Raw genomic sequence first — 24,304 nt, forward strand, 5'->3', positions numbered from 1 at the left:
TAACTGCTGTATAAATTATATTTACTGCAGGATATGGGTGGATTTTAATTTGCCTGATATATTATAGGTGCAGGGCAGCCAACAGTAAGATGAGAAGGCCTCAAAACAGCCATGAATAACATTAATATGATCAAATTGGCAGTCTGCTTTCCTAAAGGCCTTGGAAGTTAAACAAGGGAAAAGAGAATTAGGAATGCCAATATTAAGTACCAAGACAGTGGGCTCTAGGGAGAATAATGCCACTCCTCCCAAGAATAAGCAATACTGACTAAAATCTCTGAATTCAAGCACTGCTGTATCATAGTGTCTTTTTTGGGGGGGGTATTTTTAAATGGCAAGTTTTCCTTTGAAGATGTAAATATGCCATTTATACCTCACTGTGCACCATACTCAGAAAAGTTAGAAAATCAGTTCAGGGGCGCCTGGGTGGCACAGCAGTTAAGCGTCTGCCTTCGGCTCAGGGCGTGATCCCGGCGTTATGGGATCGAGCCCCACATCAGGCTCCTCCGCTATGAGCCTGCTTCTTCCTCTCCCACTCCCCCTGCTTGTGTTCCCTCTCTCGCTGGCTGTCTCTACCTCTGTCTAATAAATAAATAAAATCTTTAAAAAAAAAAAAGAAAAGAAAATCAGTTCAATGCCATTCCCTAAGGGTCAGTGAGCGTGTGGGGTGGCAGGGGTATGGGGGTGAATTTTAAAGATCAAAGAAGATCTGGCTCTAAGCAAGGCAGGCCTGGCTGAAATGTAAGATTAGTAATGTCTGGGATGCAATATACTGGGTAAACCAGTTTAGTTTGGGACTAATCCTAGATGTTGGTATCTTCACCTGATCTTTCTTATTGAAGGAAAATGATCTGCTTCTTATTATCCTCTTTTCACCCAATAAATATAGTAACATATCCATTGATACCATAGCAATATAATCCACATTCAGTGGACATGATAGAGAAAGCCAAAATATTTTTCTTAAAAACTGCTCCTTCCTATGGGGAATCTCTGTCTCTCTGTCTTTCTTTCTCTGTCTGTCTCCTGGTCTCTCAATATCTCTCTATACACATGTGCACACACACACACACACACACACACACAGAAATTATGTCAAAAATTATGTGATGTTAATTGCTAAATCAGGAGCTATAAAACTAAGCTGGGGAACCTAGACAAACAGCTCACAGCTAAAAACCTTGTGATTCGAGGAGTTATGGTATTTTATGCAATATGAAATCATACAGACTATCATGGAATAAATAATTTTTAGGATTTTATTAATTATTCATGAAGTGGTTTTGGACCTCTTAAATTGGGAAGGGCAAAAATGAAACCAGGCCAGGAGGTAAATGAGGAACCAAAGGAGCCAGGCCTACAAAGCAGGGTGGGGGTTATAGGGAAGGAAGTTACTCAAGTAATTTAATAAAATTATTTTGGATTTCCCAATAACTCCTTGTGTTTGCTTGGTTTTTTTTATATAACAGTTCTCAACTTGGAATGGTTCTGTTGATCTGCAGAGAAATCAGGACTGAGGTTCGGAGGTAATTTAAATTTACTTTTCATTTTTGCTTGTTTAAAAAGCTGATTACTTGGACAAGTTCTTTCCTATCTCCCTAAAGCTTTCAGAAGCAGCTCTTTAATTAAACTCTATTAAAACAAAAAAACAAGACCTGTAATTTACTTTGGATGAATGAAGCTTTATGCTTTTCGCTGAGAGAAGAGAGAGAAAATATTGTTTTCTTTGTATATGGTGTTTGAGAATTAATTTTAAATAAGATGAATACCTACCTGTTATAAACCGGTCCAATGATATAGAAGGGAAAAGTAGGGGCGCCTGGGTGGCTCAGTTGGTTAAGCATCTGCCTTCGGCTCAGGTCATGATCCCAGAGTTCTGTGATTGAGCCCCACATCAGGCTCCCCGCTCAGTGGGGAGTCTGCTTCTCCCTCTCTCTCTGCCCCTCCCCCTGCTCATGCTCTCTTAATTTCTCTCAAATAAATAAATAAAATATTTTTTTAAAAAAGAAGGGAAAAGTACAAGTTCTCCTGTGGCAGTTTCCTCACCTTTCTCATCCCATCCCCTCATGTACAATCATTACTTGCATTCCGTGCATTTGTTCTCCATTGTTAACATGACAACAAAGATTTCTGCTTCTCATAAAATAGCAATATGGCCCTATCCTAGATAATTAGAGCACACTATTTTCTTTTGTACCCTACACTTTTCCTCTGACTTGAGTTTTTCAGGATCCTGAAGTACATCCTACCACAGAAACACTCACATCTGTGTAAAAGACTATGCATCATTATGCGAAACACTGCAAATTTGGAGGTGGCTTCAGATGTCCTATCAATAGAAACAAGGCACATCTATACTAATGACTCGCAGTCATTGAAAGGATGAGATAAATATATATGTGCTGATATGGAAATACATTTTATTTGACGACAAAAGTGAAGAAAAAGCATGACCTATTTTTTAAAAAAAAGATTATTTGAGAGAGAGAGAGTGTGTGTGTTCTAGAGAGAGCGAGCGTACAAACAAGGGGAGGCAGAGAGGGAGAGGGACAGAGAGGATCTCAAGCAGACTCCCTGACATGGGGCTTGATCTCACCACACTGAGATCATGACCTGAGCTGAAATCAAGACTCGGCCACGAGTAACCAACTGAGCCACCCAGGCGCCCCAAAACATGACCTATTAAATGCCAAAAGCAAATTAGAGTATGTACTACATGATTACGCACAACACCCCTGCAGAATGAACCTAGTTTATTACTGTGATTCCAAGCTTTGTTCTGCATTTACATGATTTCTGCATCTGGAACATGGGCTCTCAACAAAAACGTACAGAATGAAGGAACAAATCTTCCTGCTCTCATATTAGGAAAACTGCACATGATACATGATTGATAGATTAACCCCAAAGTACAGAGGGAAAGGAATTAGGACTCTATTTATAAAAAGAAATCTATAAAAAGATATAGGAGGGGGGCCAAATGGTGAAGAGATAAAGGGGACATCCTGCAGGTCCGTGCCACCCTTTCCCAAAAGGAAGTCTTACTGTTGATGGGTTCCATGTTCGTACTCTTCCAGTTATGAAGAATGGCATAAAGGGATGCAGTAGTATTAGTGATTTAAATCAGAAAGATGGCTTTGGCATTCTAGAACAATTTCTATACTGGGATGGGGGAGAACTGGCCTGGGAAATCATGGTTTGTATTTGTTTGAATACAACCTTAGGTTCCAGTTGTGGGTAAATACAAATTAGACACTCTCCTTCTTTCTCTTTTAATGCTCGTTGACTTTCTTTAGTTTTTCAATAAAGAACTTACATTTGAGTTACAATTGAAGATTTTAAAGCTTAAATTGGTTGAATTAAAATATATTCAAAAGGGCAGGCATGATATGAATAAACTGGCCATAATGTATATCTACTTTTCTGATGGTTACTGATCTAAAGTTGAATCTGTTATTAATATATAGATTACTTATCCTTCCCAAAGTCCTTAGTTCCCCATAGGGCACTTTCTCCTATGACTAATTAAATTTATACAGTAGAAATCTGGATGTGTATAATCTTTTAGAAATTTTTAGGGGCGCCTGGGTGGCACAGCGGTTAAGCGTCTGCCTTCGGCTCAGGGCGTGATCCCGGCGTTGTGGGATCGAGCCCCACATCAGGCTCCTCCGCTATGAGCCTGCTTCTTCCTCTCCCACTCCCCCTGCTTGTGTTCCCTCTCTCGCTGGCTGTCTCTATCTCTGTCAAATAAATAAATAAATAAATCTTAAAAAAAAAAAAAAAAAAGAAATTTTTAGGGACACTTCATAATTATTTACAGTTAACCCTTGAACAACTTAGGGGTTAGGAGGTCCAATCCCCTGCATAGTTGAAAATCCACGTGTAACTTTTAACTCCCTAATAGCCTGCTGTTGACCAGAGACTTACCAACAACATAAGCACTCTAACATACACATAGTTTGTATGTTATATGTATTATGAACTGTATTCTTATAGTAGAGTAAGCTGGAGAAGGAAAACATTAGGAAAATCATAAGTAAAAGAAAATACACTCAGACTTTAATTAGGTTAGAGGCATGTATATTTATAGTACTGGACCATATCCAAAAAAAGAAAAAAGAAACGGAAAAAAAAAAAAAAAACCCTGCATAAGTGGACCCACAAATTTCAAACCCATGTTGTTCAAAGGTCAACTATACTTTAATTCTTTTTTCAAATATGAGTTTTTATTCCTGATAAGATCAGAGATACAGGGACTAGGCAGCACCAAATATTTTCACAAAGATATGCAGTGTTGAAGCATAAGAGCTTACACTTTATGAAACCTAGATACGTTTTAGTTTCACTTAGCTATTAAGATATATCTGAGCTAAAGAAATAATATATTAGACTTGGACATATGACTCTCTGTGGTTAAACTGATCATATGTTCTATCTGCCTAAGATAGTTCCTACTTACTACCCTTGTCCTGGTAAAATTATTAACCAGGTCCCCTTTCAAATCTATCCAGGTTTGAAAATAAGTTACATTGTTATCTTATGCTAATTAAAAAATGGTTGGCCTTATTTCAAATTTCTGTCTTTACTCCCTTCCACTCCATATCATATCTTATTTTCAGATGCCCAAATCAGAGGACATTGGTTGGATAAAGATTGAAAGATAATGATATCTGAACCTCCCCCAGGACATTGAAGAATACCATTAAGTTGGGCTACCAAAAGGTTGCAGCTGTTCCCTGGCAGAAATTCAGAGCAACTGTTTCAGATTGTGCTTTTGCACGAAGAGAGTTGCTCACTATTGGGCCTTCTTATTGAAATGAGACAGTCTGTGCTTCTCCCTGTCTCTGCCTCCTCAAATTCCTCTGATTAGGACAAACAGCATTATAAGAAGGAAACTGCGAGTCTACTCCCTGCACATCCTAACAGATAAACTGAAAATTCCAGTGCAGTGAAGTAATTAGGGCTTTTTCTTGAGATAACTTGTAACCTGCACAACAAAATCAGTTCAATACTTTGATAAACTTAGAGCCTAAACAATTCTGGTCCTATGGAGCTTTCTCAGCTTATCACTCTACCATTTCTGATTCTGTCATTAAACGAGCTCACTTACCTGATATTCTTAAGAAGTCCTTAACATTCCCAGGATTTTTTTTTTCCTACTTCATAATCACTTTCTAGTTCCAATCTTTTATTTGGATGCTAATTTAACTGACTGGCACTCTTTAATTAGGTTGGAGGAATGTATTATCCAAAGCAAGAAAGAAGTGAACTAAATTGGAATGCACCATAAAAGGTGGCTCTGTGTTTTTTAAGAAATGGTGGTAGTAGTGTCGGAGGTGGCTTTTTATTTTGATTTTTTGTTTGTTTGTTTTTAGCTGTGGCTACTACTATGGCTTAGATCTGATAAGGTGTGCTGGAAAGCAGCCTCTTCCTTGTCCTAAGCATTCAGTGAGCAGTTGACATTCTTGTACAAATATTTGAAACTAAACATTCTTTGAGTTAAAATAGCATTGTTGTACTAATACCCTGTAGAATGTTTATTTTGGCATTTTGGATTCCTAGCATCAGTAGTAAAAAAAAAAAAAAACATAGACTCCTACTTTATTTCCCTTTCCAAATATGTTTTACGTTTAATTTGATTATAAGCATCTGCATATATATAATTCTGACTTCAAAGAGACCAAATCCCCCCCCCACCCCCCCACCCCCCGCCGCCCATGTTCTCACTGGCTACTGGAAGCATCTTGCCTTGGCAGTTTTGGGAGGGCCATCCTCCCTGATTTCATCGGTCCAGCAAGCTGCGCCGCTGGTCATCTGTGTGCGATCTTCTCCTGCGTGCCTTTTGGCCTCTGCTCCACTTTATGCCAAACTCACAGGTTAACAAGACCATCTGATATCCCTCAAAGCTGCAATGACAAGGTATCCAGATATGATCCAGCTGAACTAAAAATACCATGTTTTAAAGGGAGGTCTTCTGAGAAGAACTTCCCATACATTCTTGTGCTGTTAAACCACACCACAAGGCTGGCCTGAAAGTGAGGGAGAGATGTTGGCAGCCTAGGAGCAACTGTCATAACCCCGTTGAGCTAGTGTGTGGACCTGCCCTCTCAATCCAGATCCGCAGACACGACTTCCAGACTTCTGTCTTCTTTCTGATTTTGTTGGCTTCTTTTCTCACTAATCTGAAACTGGAAACTTAGTCCATGGCTATATCCCCAAACTCTCCTCGGGGCTGACTTCAAGTCTAAATGTTGTACTCAGCGACCTCCTCACACCCAAAACTCTATTGAGTTGTCCATTTTGGCCTGATGTTATAAACCTCTGATCTCCACTCATATTCAAGACTCACATCAATGAAAAGAATCCTCAATCTAGAACCCTCCATCAGCAGCACCCTCTAAATCTACTCATTATTCATGACTGCTGAGACTCGCAAACTTGTTCTTCTGGTATAGTCTTTTCCCATGGTAAATACGAATATGGGGGAAAAAATAAAAAAAATCAAAGATGTTTCAACTCTCATTAATCATTTCTCTGCTTAATAACTTCTGGGGGTTCCTCATAAATAATAAGCAAATTGATTGCTTTGCTAATTAAATTGCTTAAGATCTTATTTCAAACAAACTCTCATCTCTAAACATCAGCATTTTATAACTATCCCTATGTGCCCTACACCTTGGATCCTAATTAAGCAGGACAACTAACACTATTCCCCCAACTTATTATGTATTTCAGTACCTCATGCGATTAATTATTCTTTCTCTTTGATTGGTCCGGAAATTCTCCTCATCTTTTTCCCAGTGATCTCTATTATTCAGCTATAGACCCACTGAATTGGCACCTCTTCTAGAAAGCCTTCCTCAACCATCCAGAAGGTAAAAACTGCTTATGTACCACTTTAATACAGTGTGTTATTAGTGTTCTTATGATTTCTCAAGCCGTTGTTACTCGAGGGAAAAATATCACGACTATAACATGTATCTGTACATGCCAAACTAGAAAGGACAAGTTAGAATATTGGCTTATAACATAACATGGAGAGTTGTCAAATCACTATGTCATACACTGGAAACTAATGTAATGTGTGTCAACTATATTTCAATTAAAAAACATAATAAAATAATAAGCATACGGGCTTTTAAGCCTGCAAAGATCATTTGTGCCTTAACTATGACATGAGATTTTCACTAGCCTTACTCTGAAAAATCAAGACATCGGACAGGAACAAAGGCTTGCAGTACAGAAGAGGCATTATTGGAACTCTCCAGACTCCTCAAGGAAACAAGCCCTCTCTTGAAATCCCAGTACCTAACGGAATCCTATATCCAAAAGCCTCCTACTTTCCATCAAGAAGACGGACTTCAGTAACAGCAGAGCCCATCTTCTATGAGATCAACAACCATGCTTCTACTCTACTATTTTTGGAAAACCATCTGTCCATATTCTGAGGAGTTGTTCCCAGTGTTCTATACAGTAATTCATTCATTCAGTAAATAGATCATTGACCAATGGCTAGGCATTGTTATAAAGAAAACCATAGGCCCAAAATGGAGTCACTTAACACTTGGCCATACCACCAAACCAGGGCTTCAAATACCTAATGTAACAGCACTTTCAGCCTCTCCCAGAAATGTAGACTTAACCAGTCAGTCAAGAATTTTCTGGTCAGCACCAGTGAGGTCATCTGTCACATGGACCCTCTCCAACAACCCCAAAGGAAGGCAAACTCACCAGAAATAACCCTTTCTTCTGTGTATGACTTCCTTGTCCTGCCTTTAAAAACCTTTCCCTTTCTGTAGCCCTTTGGAGCTCCCTTTACTTGCAAGATGAGATGCTGCCTGATCCATGAATCAATAAATAAAGCCAATTAAATCTTCAAAATCTATTCGGCTGAATTTTTGTTATTTAACAGTTTTGGTGGCAGCGATGGGATCCCAGGTGAACCCCTAATGGCATTCGGGGATAATGAGAAACACAGGTGTGCTACCCCACAAACCTTTTGAGCTCACTGTTTTTATCACCATTTCCAAGGGCCACTGGTGAGCTCCTCTCAGTTGAGCTCCTCTAGTTGAGCTCTGCAATTTTTGCATTCAAGCTCCTGACCTGATTGGCTTTCTAGTCCAAGGTTAACAGGTCATTCTAGACTGACCATCAGGAGGCTCTAATGGAGCACCAATCCTTAGCCCTTGGCTCGGTCTACAATTCCATGCTGGAACCCCTTCCCCAGTTCCAGTGTGCAGTCTCCCGAGTAGAGTCTGGGGTTTAGTCCACACTGGGAATTGCTGGTGGTGAGCACAGTCCACAGTGACATCTTTTGGTTACTGCTGGCGTGTTGAGGTGAATGTTTGTCCTGTTTTGTGTCAATGAAGGCTATCGCCTGTGGGGATCTAGAACGTGTAAAAAAGAAAACCATAGGCAAAAATTGGTGGGCACAGGTTATGCATTTAAGAACTGTTAGAGTGCTTTGCCATCTAACTCAAAGACTCCCATGTTCCGATAAGTTAGTCATTGAACAGGAGTCACCTGTCAACCTCAAGGAGAACGACAGCGCCTTAAGATATACTGTAAAACATGGAAAATCTCCAACCCAGTGGCACATTCTTTTTAGGTATAGTTTGGCTCTGAGCAACCCAAAGCCTTACTTAATAGGATTCTTAAATTCCATAGAGTTGAATGTGCCACTTCCAGTACACCTGTGTCCCTTATGCTAAGAACTATAATCCCCAAAGTCGCAGAAAATCTAGTAAAATGGCCAAATCTTAGTAAAAGCAACCTAGAATTACAATGGCCATTATGCAAAATGTTACAATTAGATAATACCATTTAAGAAGTGCACTTGAAAGCAAGGGTTTCTAGATGAAACAGAATTAGATGCTTGTTTTAATCAGCATGCAGAAGTCTTCAAAGGTTTCGCAATTCCAAAAAAGTTTTCATTGAAAGATTTGTTGCAAACGGCTAATGAAAAATTAAAGATGTAAGAGGCCTAAAACAAAAGTAAGACTGACAGGACTCCTATTTCTTCTCTCTACCTTCCTTTGAGTAATCCTCTGTCTCAACTGTTTTTCCACTGTGAAAAAAAAAAAAAAAAGCTACACAACCGTAAACAAAAGTCCATTAAGTTAATTGTTTTTCAGATACCGCATATCTACCTTCAGAGAAGGGCCTTCAAATGGGTCCCTGCCAGAGTTGATGAAAGTGCGGAATTTTCTGGTAAAATGCTACATTATTCCCTTAAATAGCTAATGGGAAACTGGATATCAGACTCTGCAGAGGGGATCCTGGAAAAACGGGCAGAAGCCAGAGGAAGGTAAGAATTCTTTCCAGAATCAATTCTTCCAAATCTGTCTGTAGTGCCCAGTTGAGTGAGGAAAATATAACTTCACACTGTCCCTTCCTTTCCCAATACAGACCCATTGGTTATTGATCCTTTCTCTCCTAGGGACAACTACTGACTTCTTCCTTGTCTCAATTTGCATCCTAAGAACTGGGCTTGAATTTTCTGCCTGCCAGGACATAGAGATTGTTAGTTCTTTCTTTGGCTCTCTTTGGGGAGTGATTCTCTAACTTGGGAAGATAGTATGCTTTGTACCCTCTTTGGGGAACACTCTGACACCCAAGGGGGGCTTAGTCAATACTGCCAGAAATATTTATTGTTTGTGCTGGCCAAAAACTGACAATATATTTAAGCACATTTTTTGAAAGGTGTTCTGTAGTCAAAAGGTTGGCCAAACTGATATTCAGAGCCTGATAGGAATTTTTTTAAAGGCCTCTCCCCTAAGTTAAAATTAGAGCTATGTACCAGATAGAAAGAAGCAAACTGCGGATAAGGTTGTTTGATAGATGGATCAATCTATGAGATCATTTAGATTACAACCCAAATCTTTGAAAAATTGAGAACTGTCCTTACCTTACAAATCTTTTGCAAAAATAGAAACGTAGTTCTAGAGGAAGTTCAAATTACACCCATTCCTTTTCACCAATCCCAAAACCTCCCCTCTTTATCTCAAAAGTAACCTCTCTGGAAACTTATTTAGATCATCCCCAATTCCTAAGACTGAAGGAAAAAAAAAAAAAACAAGAAAAAGAGGGCTTTTTAAAAATACAAATGTCTATAGAAGCACCCTTGCCCAAAATCTAGCCCATGGCTTCTATAAGGTTACTTGTCAAGGACAAATATAAATCTTAAGTGTCTTCTCTCCCGAAATTAGTAGAAAAAAACTTCAGCCATCTGAGCAAGTAAGCTTAATTTATTCCATCTGCCAGAAAAACACTTTGGATCCCACTCTTCTTTTATGAACTAGTAGGTTTTGCTTTATTATACTTCTTATGGCTAAAATTTTAAAACAATAAGGTGTTTGCGTCTGTCTGTATGTTCATGTGCGCCCCTTTATACACATTGTAGATATGCAGTATTTTCTACCTTTGGATGGTATTGCCAAAATTCATTTGCAAAAGAGCTCTATTAAATTGGCTTAAGAAATTCATTGCTTATACAAATTAGACTCTCAGAAATACAATAGAAACTTAGCCCAAATGTTTTTCAAGTTCATGTGATCTAGGATTAATATTTAATAAATAAAAGCTAATTGAGGTTTGTTGGTTTTACTAAAACAGGCATGTTTTTAGTTTTCAGCCTTAAATATAATACTTTTGGTCTACCTACATTCACTATAAGTCAGATAAGCTTATGTTCTATCACAGAATTTGTCAGCAAGAAAGGTAACTTAAAGATGGTGCTTAGTTGTTTAATGTCTTCTGATGTTTTAATGACTAATCTAAACATATTTAAACAAATGAATTAAACAGATGTAAGACAAAAGTTTATAAATGAACTTTTCAACAACATTTATGTCTACTTAGTTTTCCCAGATCATTTTGGTATCTTAAAACTTGGGGTTTTGTTAAGTTAAATTAGATGATGGACAGTCATTAAATATCTAGATCATTTCCACATAAGACAAAATACTGGGTCCCCTGGATGGCTCAGTTTGTTAAGCATCTGCCTTCAGCTCAGGTCATGATCCCAGGGTCCTGGGATGGAGCCCCATGTCTTGCTCTCTGCTCAGTAGGGAGCCTGCTCCTCCCTCTCCCTCTGCCTGCCACTCCCCCTGCTTGTGTTCTCTCTCAGTCAAATAAATAAATAAAAGCTTTAAAAAATATAAAGATAAAATACTAAAACTAATTACTGAACATTGGTTTATGTATTTTGGCTACTTATTACAGAGAAACTGGAAAATTGGAAAAAGCATATGCTTCTAGAAATTATGAAATGCATTCATAAATTTGCAAATCTAAAGAATGCTAGTATAACAGTTCATACTGCTTATACTTAGCTTAGAAATGAAGGGTTAAGAAAAATTATAATATATGTAATTAAAGCCACTAAGGTTTGTGGAAAAGCAATCTTTGGAAAGAACTTTTAATATGTACTCAAGGTGGCTTTCATTCAAAGACAGTGGCGATAGAATCTATAAAAATTGTGGCACACATGGATGAAGTCCATTCTGCTTCTTCAAAAAAAAAAAAAAAAAAAAGACTTCCTGGTGCGACTTTTGCCATCCTAATGTCCTTACAACATGGCAATAGCATGCTCCTGAATCAGAGAAACTAAGATGGGTAAACAATGGTTGAAAATTAATAGCTGGGGCTATGGGAAACCCAAGATAGCTACTTGGTTCTTCCCGGATCCCTGGAAAATCCCATTTTTCAGGGTTTGCATTCCTTCACCCACCACAGTACATTTCAGATGACTCAAATTATGAATAGACATTGGTGGGGAGACTTTTATAAAATTGCGAAAACAGTCTACCGGCAACGCCTGACCTGTCAGGTCCATAATCTTGGAACAAACATTTTTATTCCCACAGGCCTCAGACCTCCTCCCTCTGGACGCTTTAAAACCTACAGATGGACTTCATTCAACTGCTACTTAGTACAGGTTGTCAATATGTTCTTGTTATTGTACATATGGTTTCTACATGGGTTGAAGCTTTCCCCTGCCCCAAGGCTGATGCCCTCACCATGGAAAAGAAAATGTGTTTCCCATTTAGGGGGTACCCTCCATGGATCTTCAGTGATCAAGGTGATCAAGGAACCCACTTCACTGGGCAAATAATATGATGCTCAAGCTTGTCATCAACAGGTTAAAGAAGCCTTTCCAGATCCCAATTCAAAAGATCTTTTTGGTCACAGTTTAGAATCTAGAAACTGAGTATTCTGGATATACCATCAGAGGAAGACAGCCTTCAAGTTCCATTTGAAGGGACCTTCCCAAGTGCTCCTGACCACAGACACTGCTGCAAAACTAGAAAGTACTGAGCCTTGGGTACCCATCACACAGCTAAAGACTCCACCTGACACTTGGTCTTGTTTAGACACTGGAGACCTCTGAATCAAAGTGACAGGGAAGAGAAATAGTTGACATTGAGGTAGACTGTTTCCAGTCAAGATGATGAATCAAGACTTCCTGCTTAAACAGAACATGGAACCCTTTCTCCTTTTCCCTTCCTTCACTCTGACATTGGCCTAGATATATAACGCCCTCACTGCATCTTCTGTAGGCCATTGCTAAGGGGTGTAACCTCTAGAATTTAGAACAACCTTTTATTTCAGGCTAGGAGAAAATCTAACTGAGCCCCTCACTTTTCACAAGCAAAATAAAATATCTCATTGACTGACTCCCCTGAATTTACACTAATGAGTTAGAAAGGACCTACCAGGAGGTTTTCATGATTCGGATTCACTTCTTTCACCTGGTTAGTGATAAACGTAAATAAGGCTATGATCAGGAATTTCTCCTTAATTCTTGAAATTACTGAAAAATCCACTGCTAAAGCAATAGCTATGTAGCAAAGATCCTTAGACTCTCTGGCCAAAGTTGTTCTTGATAATAGAATAGCCCTTGATTATCTTTTAGCTGAGCAAGGGAGGTGTCTATGCTGTGGCCAACACCATCTAGCTATACCTGGATTAATACTTCTGGGGAAGTTAAAACTCGATTACGTAAGATCATCGAATAAGCCACTTGGCTTTAAAAGGTGAGTCCTTCAACAAGATCTTTCTTTGACTTATTTGATTTTGATTGGCTTGGGTCTTGGGGACATCAATACAAAGTGCATTACAAACATTGAGAATTGTTCTGTTTATAGTGATCATAAGAATCTCCCTGGTGTGCTGTATTCTCTCAAAGGCTGTAAGTACATGCTTGCAGCCACCAACCAGGTAAATGATCTCCCTAAGCATGGTACATTGGTAAAGGAACAAAGAGAATGACCAAATTAAAAAAGGTAAACCTGAAGCCATGACCTGTGAATATCATAGAGGTTAAGCAAAAATATGACTATGGACACCACACAAATGGAATAAGAAAAACTGCAAGAACTTCAGAGAGGCAGTGGAGAGTGGCACCAATGTTTCAAATTTTATCACATCTCATTTAAGATGAGAGTCTGATCAAAGCAGTGGGGGGGAAGGGGTTGTTAAAAAAGGAAATCACACACCCAAAATGGAGTCACTTATGCTCACCCACATCACCAAACCAGGGCTTATTACCTAATATAATTGCACTTTAGCCTCCCCCAGAAATGTAGTCTTAACTAGGCAGTCAGGAATTTCCTGGGCAGCACCAATGAGGTCATTTGTCACATGGGCTCCCTCCTTTTTGGAGCCCTTTGGAGCTCCCCTTTACATTCTAGATGGGATGGTGATTTATGAATCAATAAAATCGGTTTGAACTTAAAATTTACTTGACTAAATTTCTGTTATTTAGCAGCATTAAATAAGATTTGCTCTTTGCCTTCATGGAGTTTTAACTTTATACAGAAGGAAAATGTTAACCAACCAATTCTTTTTAAATTTCCATTATCAGAAGTGCAGCAAAAAGAGAAGGATGGGCAGCTATGACTTTGTATATTAACCCCACCAACTGATTCTGTTTGAAGAGCAGAGAAAGCTTCCCTGGGTAAGTTCGTATTTATTTAATATTTGAATATTTTTACTTAAGCTGAATCCTAGATGTTGGCCTCTATCTTCATGCTTGATTTTTCTGTTTTACCTAAGAAGGCACAGAGGAAAATAATTCAGACTCTCATTTGCAAAGATCAGGCATAACCTGAGGTTTGCTTTTCTTCTCACCTCCATTATAAATGGTGTCTTTCCTCTTTCAAATTGTTATATTTTTGTTATTCTAATTCCATACTAAAAAATAAATTAGAAAAATCAGTTAACTATGAAGCACTGTTATAAGGGAAGAAAGCACCAAGAAAGAGCAGATATATTGATGTTCACTTTCTGTATTTTGTACTGTTATTTAGCTAGTAGTTTTATGAAGAAAATCTCCTACCAACATGTTGAAACAGTCAAGGTTAGGGTCATATAAAACCTTTTTTTTTTTTTTCATGAGTTTAGAGGGTATCCAGTACATTATTTTTATTAAAAAATGTGTAAGCCCTAATGTGAGAGTTTTCTGTATCACAAATCATGCAGCCTAGAAAAGAAAGTTGTGGCAAGCGAGAAAGTGATTGGTTGGAGTAAAAGAAACATTCCATCTAGCGTAGCTATAATATTTAAACCATATGAAAGCTTGACTTCTTGAAAGTCCTCCATAGTGAAAGCCAGTACTCATTTCAGGGCAAACAATGGCTTCCCCCATCCTATGTCCTGGCAAGCTTTTCATATTCCAATTAACTTTGTTGAGGGTAAAGAGAATTATGGCCAAATTTACCCTCTGAGAATGAGAGGTTAGGAACATTTGGCCTCTGATTATAAGGATGTGAAATGGGTGTCTAGTTCCTCAAATCTTTTATTTTGCTTTGATTGTTTTCAATGAATTTGTTAGGAAGATTTTTTTTTCTTAGTTTAAGTTGGTCATATGAAGATATTTCTTAAAAATAAAGTGCCTTTTGGCTGAGTGGCCATAAATATTAACTTATACCTAGTTGGGATGATGGCATACTTTATCCCTCAAACAGGTTCTTAGGAAATTATCAGGTTGCTCAGTAAAAGATGGCTTCTCTTTGCATCAGTCCTGATTAAGTTTATACATACATATGCACATACATGTTTATGTATGGTATGTGTACACATATGTGATATATACATATTTTCTTTTTAAAAGTTTACTCGGTTCCTTAATACATTCTTTATTCTCAGACTGGAACAACCCTGCGCTAAAGAGAGGTAGACACACCGTTAACACAAAAAATTAGGGGGTCATCTGCTTTATAGGCACTTTCTATGCCCCTAAGGCATTCTGGAAAACTGCTCATGTGTGGTCTGTGAAATCTACCCTGCCTTATTTAAGGCCAGCAAATGACTAACTTGAAGTTTGATCTTTGAGTTAGTCACATGGCTTCCAAACTTGAAAGTTCTTTGTATAAATACAGAGGCAACCCTGTGTCTTTCCCATGTAAAACTGGACTTCATTCTATTGGGAAGGAAAATCATGACCGTGATCATGATTCAGAGCTTCTACTTCAGTTACCAACATCCCCTTACTGTTTTTCCAGAGCTCTGGCATTTTCAAATGGACACTGCTCCACCCACAACTCTCTTAATTTCTTTCTCAGCTCTAAAAAAACACTACTCTATTTATATCTTTAGTTTGTTCTGATTTTTTTATCCCCATTGGGAACCTGGATGTCCTACATAAGTTCTGTAAGTATGATTAGTTGTACCCCAGGGGTTATAACTTCATTCTGGAGATAAGTAAACATAAGGAACAAAGAACTGAAAAGTTTGTTTTTTGTATGCCATCATCACAACTAGGTATAAAAATCTGTATGTCATTTGGAACATGTTCTTGAAGAGGGAAGGGTTAAAAATCAGACATTGTATTAGTTAACTCTTGCTGGATAAGATAACACTCCAAACCTCAGTAGCTTAAAACAACAAGGATTTACTATTTTTCTAATCCTGAGTGTTGGCCTGGAGGTTTTCCTGCTTTCATCTGTGGCTGCTTTCACCTGAAGGGATGGCTGGGGCATGACTAGAAGCTAGACCATGAGTCCTCATATCATGGTGATCCCAGGGTTCCAATAGGGCCCGCCCTAATGCACAAGCATGTATTAAGCCTCTACTCATGTCACATTTGTGGATGTCCAATTAGATAAAGCAAGGCACATGTTTAAGCCCAGAGTCAATGTGGAAGGACTATGTAGGCCATGGCTACTGAGAGGCATCATTCACTGGGGCCATTATTACAACAGCCTACCACAAATGGTGTTAACAGGAGAGCACATTTGATATTCACACTGAGACAGAACCCTAAGGAATAATGACTTGTATTCTAGATTTAGCACAGTTGCATACCTGGAGAGAACCACAAACTAATTTGTGGGTTGTCAATATGAGAACCAGGATTACTGATTAAAGGATTTTTGATGCAATATTTACTAGATAAAAAGACATGGGTTCTCAGATTGAAAGTTTACATCAAGTAAACAATAGGGATAAATTCACATCTAGACACATTATAAGGAAACCATGTACCTCAAGGCAACTACATCAAAGATAAATGTAAAAATCACTTAAAAAGGGGGAAAGGAAAGAAGAGATGAACTATGAATGAACAACATTCAGAAAGACAAAACAAATCTTATCAGGAACACCAGACTGTATAACACGGTGGAGGAGTATCTTCTAGGTACTGAGGTTAAATAACTTGCAATTACAATTCTATATTTAATTCAACGTTCAGGAATAAGGGCAAATTTTTAAAATTTTAGACCAGAAAAAAGTTGAAGAGTATTTGGTACTTTCAAATGTTAGATAAAATTCAATATAACAGTTAATAAGAATGATATGGGATTGGGTGTTATGTGAATAGTTAAAACATACTGAGATCCATATCATGCATGAAGTAAGTACAGGTACTGAATAACTTTGAACTTTGTTAAAAAAAGCATACTGAAATAACTAGCATAAACTTAAGAGGTGTCTACATGAAAAGAAATATAATCTATAGCTTCCAAATCAGCAAAAGAAATAAAGGCAAATTTTCTAAAAGTTTTTAATGAAACAAAATGCAGAAAAGAGGAAAAAAAGAATGTGTGGAAAATAAAATCAAAGTAAGATGTTATAATGAGTAAACATAAAAAATGCAAATAGGTCAAACTAATATATTAAAAGAAGAAATTATTAAACTGATTTTATAGAAATCCACTTAAGTCTATTTTAAGAAACATACCTAAAGCAAAGAAGACAGAACTTGACAATAAAGAGACAAAAATATGTAACAGGCAAATGAAGATGCAAAGCTAATTTAGCGATATTTAATGAGATACATTAGAATTTGAAGGAAAAACTAGTAGAAAAATTCACATAGATGCAATAATCAATAATTGTGAATAAAGACAAGTAAAAAAAAAAAAAAACTCCAGGAAAAATGGACAAATCCACAATGAATAAAAAATTGTAACATGCCTCTATCAGAAATATGCAGAAGTAAAGCAGAAAGAAAAAGCAGATAAAAATTAACAACTGTATGGAAGAGTTCAGTGACATAATTAATAATCTTGATCAACAGAACTCCTGGATCCAATAAACAGAGAGTACACATTTATTTCAAGCATCAAAGGGACAGCTAAAAGATTTGACCACATATGCAATCTCAATAAACATTGAAGATCTATAGCGTATATTTCATGTTCTCTGGACAATCATATAAGAAATCAACATTAAAAATGTACTCTTAAACCATATAGAAATTATAAAACATACTCTCTAGTTAATGGTTTGAAGTGGAAATCACACATGAATATTATAAAATGTATAGAATTGAGCAACATTTGGTGTATAATATATCAAACTTGTGAGGTGTACCTAAGTGATTTTCAAGGAACATTTATTTTATAGGCATCAATAATTTTATAAATAAATTAGAAAGACTAAACAAAAATTAGTTAAAAATTTGACCCATAATGCTAGACAATACATAACAGAAAATACCAAAATTAAATAGGATACAGGGAATATTAAATAGAAAATGGTGAAATGGTGCTTCTTTGATAATGAAGAGTGGCCATATGAGTAAGTTATGGCCACCGGAGTATCATAAAAGAAATGTATATCCTTATAAAATGTAGGCCTCTCTTCCTCCTCTCCATGGTCCTTCCAACTGGCTGGAATGCATATGAAAAAAATGGAGTTAAAGAGGCTACCTCTGGGGGCACCTGAGTAGCTCAGTTGGTTAAGCCTCTGACTCTTGGTGTCCATGGCTCAGGTCGTGATCTCAGGGTCGTGAGATTGAGCCCTGTCTCTGGCACTGACACTGAGCTTGGAAGGAGAGATTCTCTCTCCTTCTCCCTCTGCCCCTCCCACTTGTGCTCAAGCTATCTCTCTCTCTCTCTCAAAATAAATAAATCAATCTTTAAAAAAAAAAAAAAAAAAGGCTACCTCTAACCAGTCCACCTACTTGGACTCACATAAGAAAGAAACATTCCCCTTATATTTCTTATAGAAAGAAATAAAGATCCACAGAGAAATCTAACCTTAAAATTAAAGTGATGTAATGCACCCCTTAAAGAATAATTAACTTAATGGTATTCCCAATAAGTGATGAAAATTAATTCAATACTCATTCATGTAGAAAAACAAAATTTAGCAAATAGGAATAGAGGAGAAACATGCTTAACCAGGTAAAGGATTCTTATCAAAACTCTCCAGCAAATATCATACAAGGAGACCTTCCATTATCTCTTTTATTCAATAAAACATTAGGTATGCCAGCCAATTTAATAACACAAGAAAATTAAATAAAATGGCTTACACCATAAAGATAAAAACAAGCTTTATTTGTAAATGGTATGGCAGTCTACATAAAAAAATCTGAGAAAATCTATAAATTATGAGACTTGAAAAGGAGTCTCTAAGGCTGTGAGGGAGCCTGAGAGTTTTCTGGGACAAAGTTGCCAACTTTTCCTACAGAGAGAACCTCTTGGTATTTTGTACTACAAGTGAATTTTTAAATGGATAAAGAAACTTGGCCACTTTGCAAATCAAATTAACCAATCATATTTACATTGATATTTGTTATATGATGAGTAAGTCTTTGTCAGTCCATACTGCACTGAAAAAATACCACAGACTGGGTGCTTAAACAAGAGAAATAAATTCTCTCATAGTTCTGGAGGCTGGTAAGTCCAAGATCAAGGTCTAACAGAGTTTGCTCTCCAATGAGAGCTCTCTTTATGGCTTATAGATGGATCCCTTCTCCCTGTGTCTTCATGTGGCAGGGAGAGAGAGAGAGGGCACAAGCTCTCTGGTGTCTCTTCTTATAAGGACACTAATCTCATTATGAAAGACCCATTCTCATAACCTCGTCTAAACCTAATTATCTTCCAAAGGCTCCGCCTCCAAGAATCATCACATCAGAGGTTAGGGTTCCAACAATGGATTGTGGGGTGGGGGGCCCACACAATTCAGGCCATAGCAACAAATCTTCACATTTGCATATTATGAAAGTTTTCTTCATATGATACAGGAGATAAGAGAGAAAAAGGGTGATCTCACCTGTGATAAAGGTGTGCATGTTTGCTTTTTTCCAGTTTCACTATTTTCTATAGAAATTAATTCCTCCTTGTATAATTTCATCTACAATGGGCAAAATCGGATGAGGTGTGAAGAGAAATTCATATTTTTAAAAAGGCTTGAGAGAAATGTGGCAGGAATCTCCTAGAGAAAAAAAGAGATCCTACAAAGATGTCGACAAGGGCTAGGCAGATGTTTTTGCAGTCTTGTGCTCTGTGGGTATTTGTAAAAGAGGAAAGTTACCCTAACCTCCCCAGACAGGCATTTATGGAGCATCGCAATCCCTGCATCCTTTGGACGTTGATGAGACTCACTGCCAGCAGCGGGCGCCTGAACAGGATGGCCAGAAATCCCAAGAAAATAATCAAGACAGAAAAATATACCATCATCGCTTCTGAATAAGAAACTGGCTCACATTTACACACGAAGCCACAGACTAAATAGAAATTTCCCGTCCCAAAAATGAAATGTGTGCAGAATTCTTGGCGAGTGATACCCAGTACAACATACAGCTAATATTACCATAATTTGCAAACATCCTCTGAGTTTTCTTCATAGGAACAAGCCTCCTTCATTAAGATATTACTGCTGGGAGGGGCGCCTGGCTGGCACAGCGGTTAAGCGTCTGCCTTCAGCTCTGGGCGTGATCCCAGCGTTACGGGATCGAGCCCCACATCAGGCTCCTCCGCTATGAGCCTGCTTCTTCTTCTCCCACTCCCCCTGCTTGTGTTCCCTCTCTCGCTGGCTGTCTCTATCTCTGTCGAATAAATAAATAAAATCTTTAAAAAAAAAAAAAGATATTACTGCTGGGTGAATGGGAACATGTCTTAAGGATCAATGTGATGACTGACAGCAAAGTTGCACAGCACTGATACTAGAAAAACCACCTACTTAGCTCAGTCACAAAACTCTCATTTTACTAAAAGAATCAGGAATTTCCCAACTCAATTGTTGTTGTTTTTTTTTATGTCAGCTGGAGATAACCCAAAACATTCTTAGCAGGAGGAGGTCTAGAGATGTCGGAAAGATCTTGTTTAGAGAAAATTTGTACATGTGTTTCTGTGTGTTTCTTTACTTTGCGTTTCTGTGTGTACACAGAGGAATAAAATACGGTATTCTTTATTTATAAATTGACCCTACTGACTCTCTTATTTTCTAACAGTGATGATCTATTTATAATCTCAAACTGCTTTATGAAAAGGGGAAGAAAAAAAAGACCGGGGAAACCCAACATCCACAAACAAAAACATCTGCAATCGTCCCACCTAGCACCTGAACCCCGAAAGGCAGGGTAAGCTTCAACTGCTATGTCTACACAAGTCAGTATTGTGTTAAATTAAACTATTTCAAAGTCGAGGGTGTCTTTTTATCATGTGAAACATAGCAGCAATGTGTGCATCTAGATTCTGGTTTCAGTTCTGCCAGTGGCTGGGTGACCAGAATAAAGGAACTTGTGCCCTTTCTGCTCAGTGACTAGATCTGTAAGATGACAAGGAGCATGACAGAAAAGTGAAAAGAAGTTGCAGAATGTGAAGTCAGAAAAATTAGGTTGAAGTTCAAAATGACTCAACTCTCTTGAGGCAGAACACCCTCAGGGTAAGTACGTACTGAACAATTCCCAGGGCTTCAGCCCTGAGCTAAAGCTGACAGGAGGAGGGGGCGTGGAGATGGAGGCTCAAACGCTCTGCTCCAAAAAAACACATCATATATCCTTCCTCCATGAGGTAAGTCTCTTCTTACACCAGATGACAGTTAGCGGAGTGACTCACATTACACATTACTACATTTTTACTTTAGGCATTTTACAATCAATGTGTTGGCCTTACTTTTCTGAAAAATCATGTTTCGAGGGAATCTGGTCCTCTGAAAGTATGAATTTAATGATATAGTGATAGCATTACTTTTTCCTGTGATTTAAAACTACATATGCCTTTTAAATAAACAATGCCGGATCTTCAAATGGAAAATTTTATAAAGGAATCATGGCACCCCAGAGCATTTAAAAAGGAACTGTAGATAATGTATCCCTGTGACATTGTTTACGTAAATCTCACAGCCAGGATATGGCAGATTCCTGTCCCTAGGCTCTTAGCCCAGCACTCATTGTATCACCAAAGACAATAGTCTTTCACATGAATCACTGATGCTTGCCAGTTGCTGACAGCCTACTTTGTTCTGATCTCTCTTCATAAAGAACATAGGAGAGTTTAAATCTTCCAAGGTTTTTCACCTAAACGAACAAAACAAAACAAAACAAAAAGACCTAACCAACAAAACCAATAAACACCTGATGGCCTTAGCACACAACCAGTAGAGTTACAAAGTTATTTACTATGTGTTTTTATGATATAATGAAAAGTATAACTTATATTTCAGATAACAGAACCTAGTGGTCAGAAACATTATGCTGGAATCATACAGATCAGTGGCTCTGCCATTGATTAGTTGCATGATATTTTAAGCCTCCGTTTTCACATTTAAGAATGGAAATAATCATATTAGTTACTCTTACAGGGTTGAGAAGATCATGTGAGATAATCAACACACATACTCAGGTCTGTAGCTGATGTAATACATGTGCCATTATTCTAATTTCCTGATAAATATTTATCCCTTTCTGTATTTTAACACTATCAAGTAAAATAGACCCTATCAAGTAAAATAAACTGTGTTTAAAGTCACAACAATAAGCTTTAATTTGTATGTCTACTATTTCCTTTGATCCACTCTAAAATCTGCTAAGATAAAACTCAGAATAACCTAGAGGTTGATCTGGATTTTCCTTCTCCATCATTCTGAAGATGTTTCCCTACACTAAGGTAGGGAAAGAGACACTTGGGAAAGACTCTCAGACTTAAGTCTCAAATTCCTAACACAAACTGATCTAGATTCAATAATTGTTTCCCAGGGTAGGTCTGATGGCTTAGCAGTGCTGAATTAGAAGAAAAGTTCCTCCCTGTCGTCGAGTCCCGGCATGAAGAAGAGCGGCTACTGATAACAAGCACCATCCTCTACTGATGGGCTTCTGGGATGCTGAGAGCCTCACAGGCATGACTTCGTGTCTGCAGGAGAGCTCAAAATACCTATTTAAACAAGCACTCATAGAGAAGAAGACATATATTTCTCACATACAATTTCAGCTAGGAGATTAAGTTCAGCTATGAAGGCAGGTTTAAATGAAGGGGAAGGGAGGGAAAACTGAATGGGAAGAAATCAGAGAGGGAGACAAACCATGAGAGACTCTGGACTCCAGGAATCAAACTGAGGGTTACAGAAGGGAGGGGGGTGAGGGGATTAGGTACTGGGTGTTGGGTATTGAGGAGGGCACGTGTTGTGACGAGCACTGGTTGTTTACACAACTAATGAATCATTGAACACTACATCAAAAACTAATGATGTACTATATGTTGGCTAACTGAACGTAATAATAATAATAAAAAAGAATGGGTTACATTAAACAGACCAATTCCCACTGTACTAAATCCTAAATAATTCAGTGAGATTATCTCAATGCTTCATAAATAAATAAAGTAAAAAATGCAGAGAAGAATGTCTCCCCTGATCAGTCATCGTTCTTACTTACCTAACCCTGTATCTCGGTCTATTTTTCACAACACCAGCACCACCTTCCTTTTAATCTGAATGGCTAAACTTTCCTAAAAATATCCAGCGACTTTATTCCCCCTGGGGATAACCAAACCAGACAAACCCAAGTACTTGTACGACCAAGATGCTGTAGCTTCTTTACGGCTGCTACACAGCTCCGGGGCCACAGACTGGATGGGTCTGGAGACTGCCAATGGACTACATTCCTCTAACACCTTATAGACATGCTTTCCATTTGTAATTTTTGCTACTTATGTGCATTTCCCAATGAAGGACACCCTTGGACAGGGAGAGAGGAAGCCACGAGAAGGGATTCCAGTTCTGGTATAACTGGCTAAGTTATTAGATTATTTGAGTTAGTGTGTCTTGCTTTCTTCATCTAAAGAAGGGCTTGGACCAGGGCCTTTAGGTGTCCTGTATGGGTCAAACATTCTATGACTCTGGGTAGTTTATCACGAGTTATCATATCATTTACAATGCCTTCTTGTGCTTGTTGGGGGGGGGGGTTGTTGTTGTTTTGTTTCTTTGTTTTTGCTTCAGTGTTTTGATTCTCAGCAATCATGAGGAATCCAGGGATAGGTAGAAACTTCTCTCATGTCTTTGAACAAGCAGGGCAGTCTCACAAAGGGCTCAGACTCTACTGCCCTGGAATAATGTCTTCTAGAGTCAGAGTGAAAGCTGAATGATAACTGGCTGAGAGATACAGCTGGGAAAGTTCAGAGTCTTCTCACATACTTTTACATTATGCTCCAGGGTGCCTTCAGTTCTATTTATTCTGCAAGCACTGAAATAACCCCAGCATATTTCAGCAACAGCTCAAGAAAGAGCATCTTTTTGACTTCACCATGTATGGTTTCAATCCAACTGTTTCCCTTTTCATATCACATGATATTCCTGAGCTGGATTTTCACAAACCTAACAGACAGCCACATCTCCCCCAAAAGGGCAAAGGATGCTTGCTGACAAGAGGCACACAAATTCCAACCAATCACTTGAAGCTTTTATTCTTAAACCAGCACCGAATAGTTTAATAGCTCATCTTGCCTGTTATAAATAGGGTCTGGTGCCTATCACTCCAGCTCACTGGGAAAGAATGCAAACAGTCCTAGGAATGAAATACTCAGGAAGACTGTCCTGCCTGGTCAGAGCTATTTTATTTTAAATGACAAAA

General features: G+C 38.1%; 2 long non-coding RNA genes across 7 annotated transcripts in view; one reads left to right on the forward strand and one right to left on the reverse strand.

The window, feature by feature from the left end:
• LOC113259452 (uncharacterized) overlaps positions 1-24,304 on the reverse strand; it is a 351,228-nt gene that overhangs the window by 197,823 nt on the left and 129,101 nt on the right. The window lies entirely within an intron of this gene.
• On the forward strand, positions 1,430-23,069 carry LOC113259453 (uncharacterized). Of its 2 annotated transcripts, XR_008958945.1 has the most exons (5): positions 1,430-1,526; positions 9,135-9,307; positions 11,868-13,037; positions 13,868-13,960; positions 20,690-23,069. It is a non-coding gene; the product is annotated as an uncharacterized LOC113259453 (long non-coding RNA). The 2 variants fall into 2 exon arrangements; XR_006410163.3 differs by having other exon boundaries at positions 11,868-13,960; positions 20,690-22,788.

Source organism: Ursus arctos, unplaced genomic scaffold (genome assembly GCF_023065955.2).
Source record: "Ursus arctos isolate Adak ecotype North America unplaced genomic scaffold, UrsArc2.0 scaffold_13, whole genome shotgun sequence".
Classification (NCBI taxonomy): Eukaryota; Metazoa; Chordata; class Mammalia; order Carnivora; family Ursidae; genus Ursus; species Ursus arctos.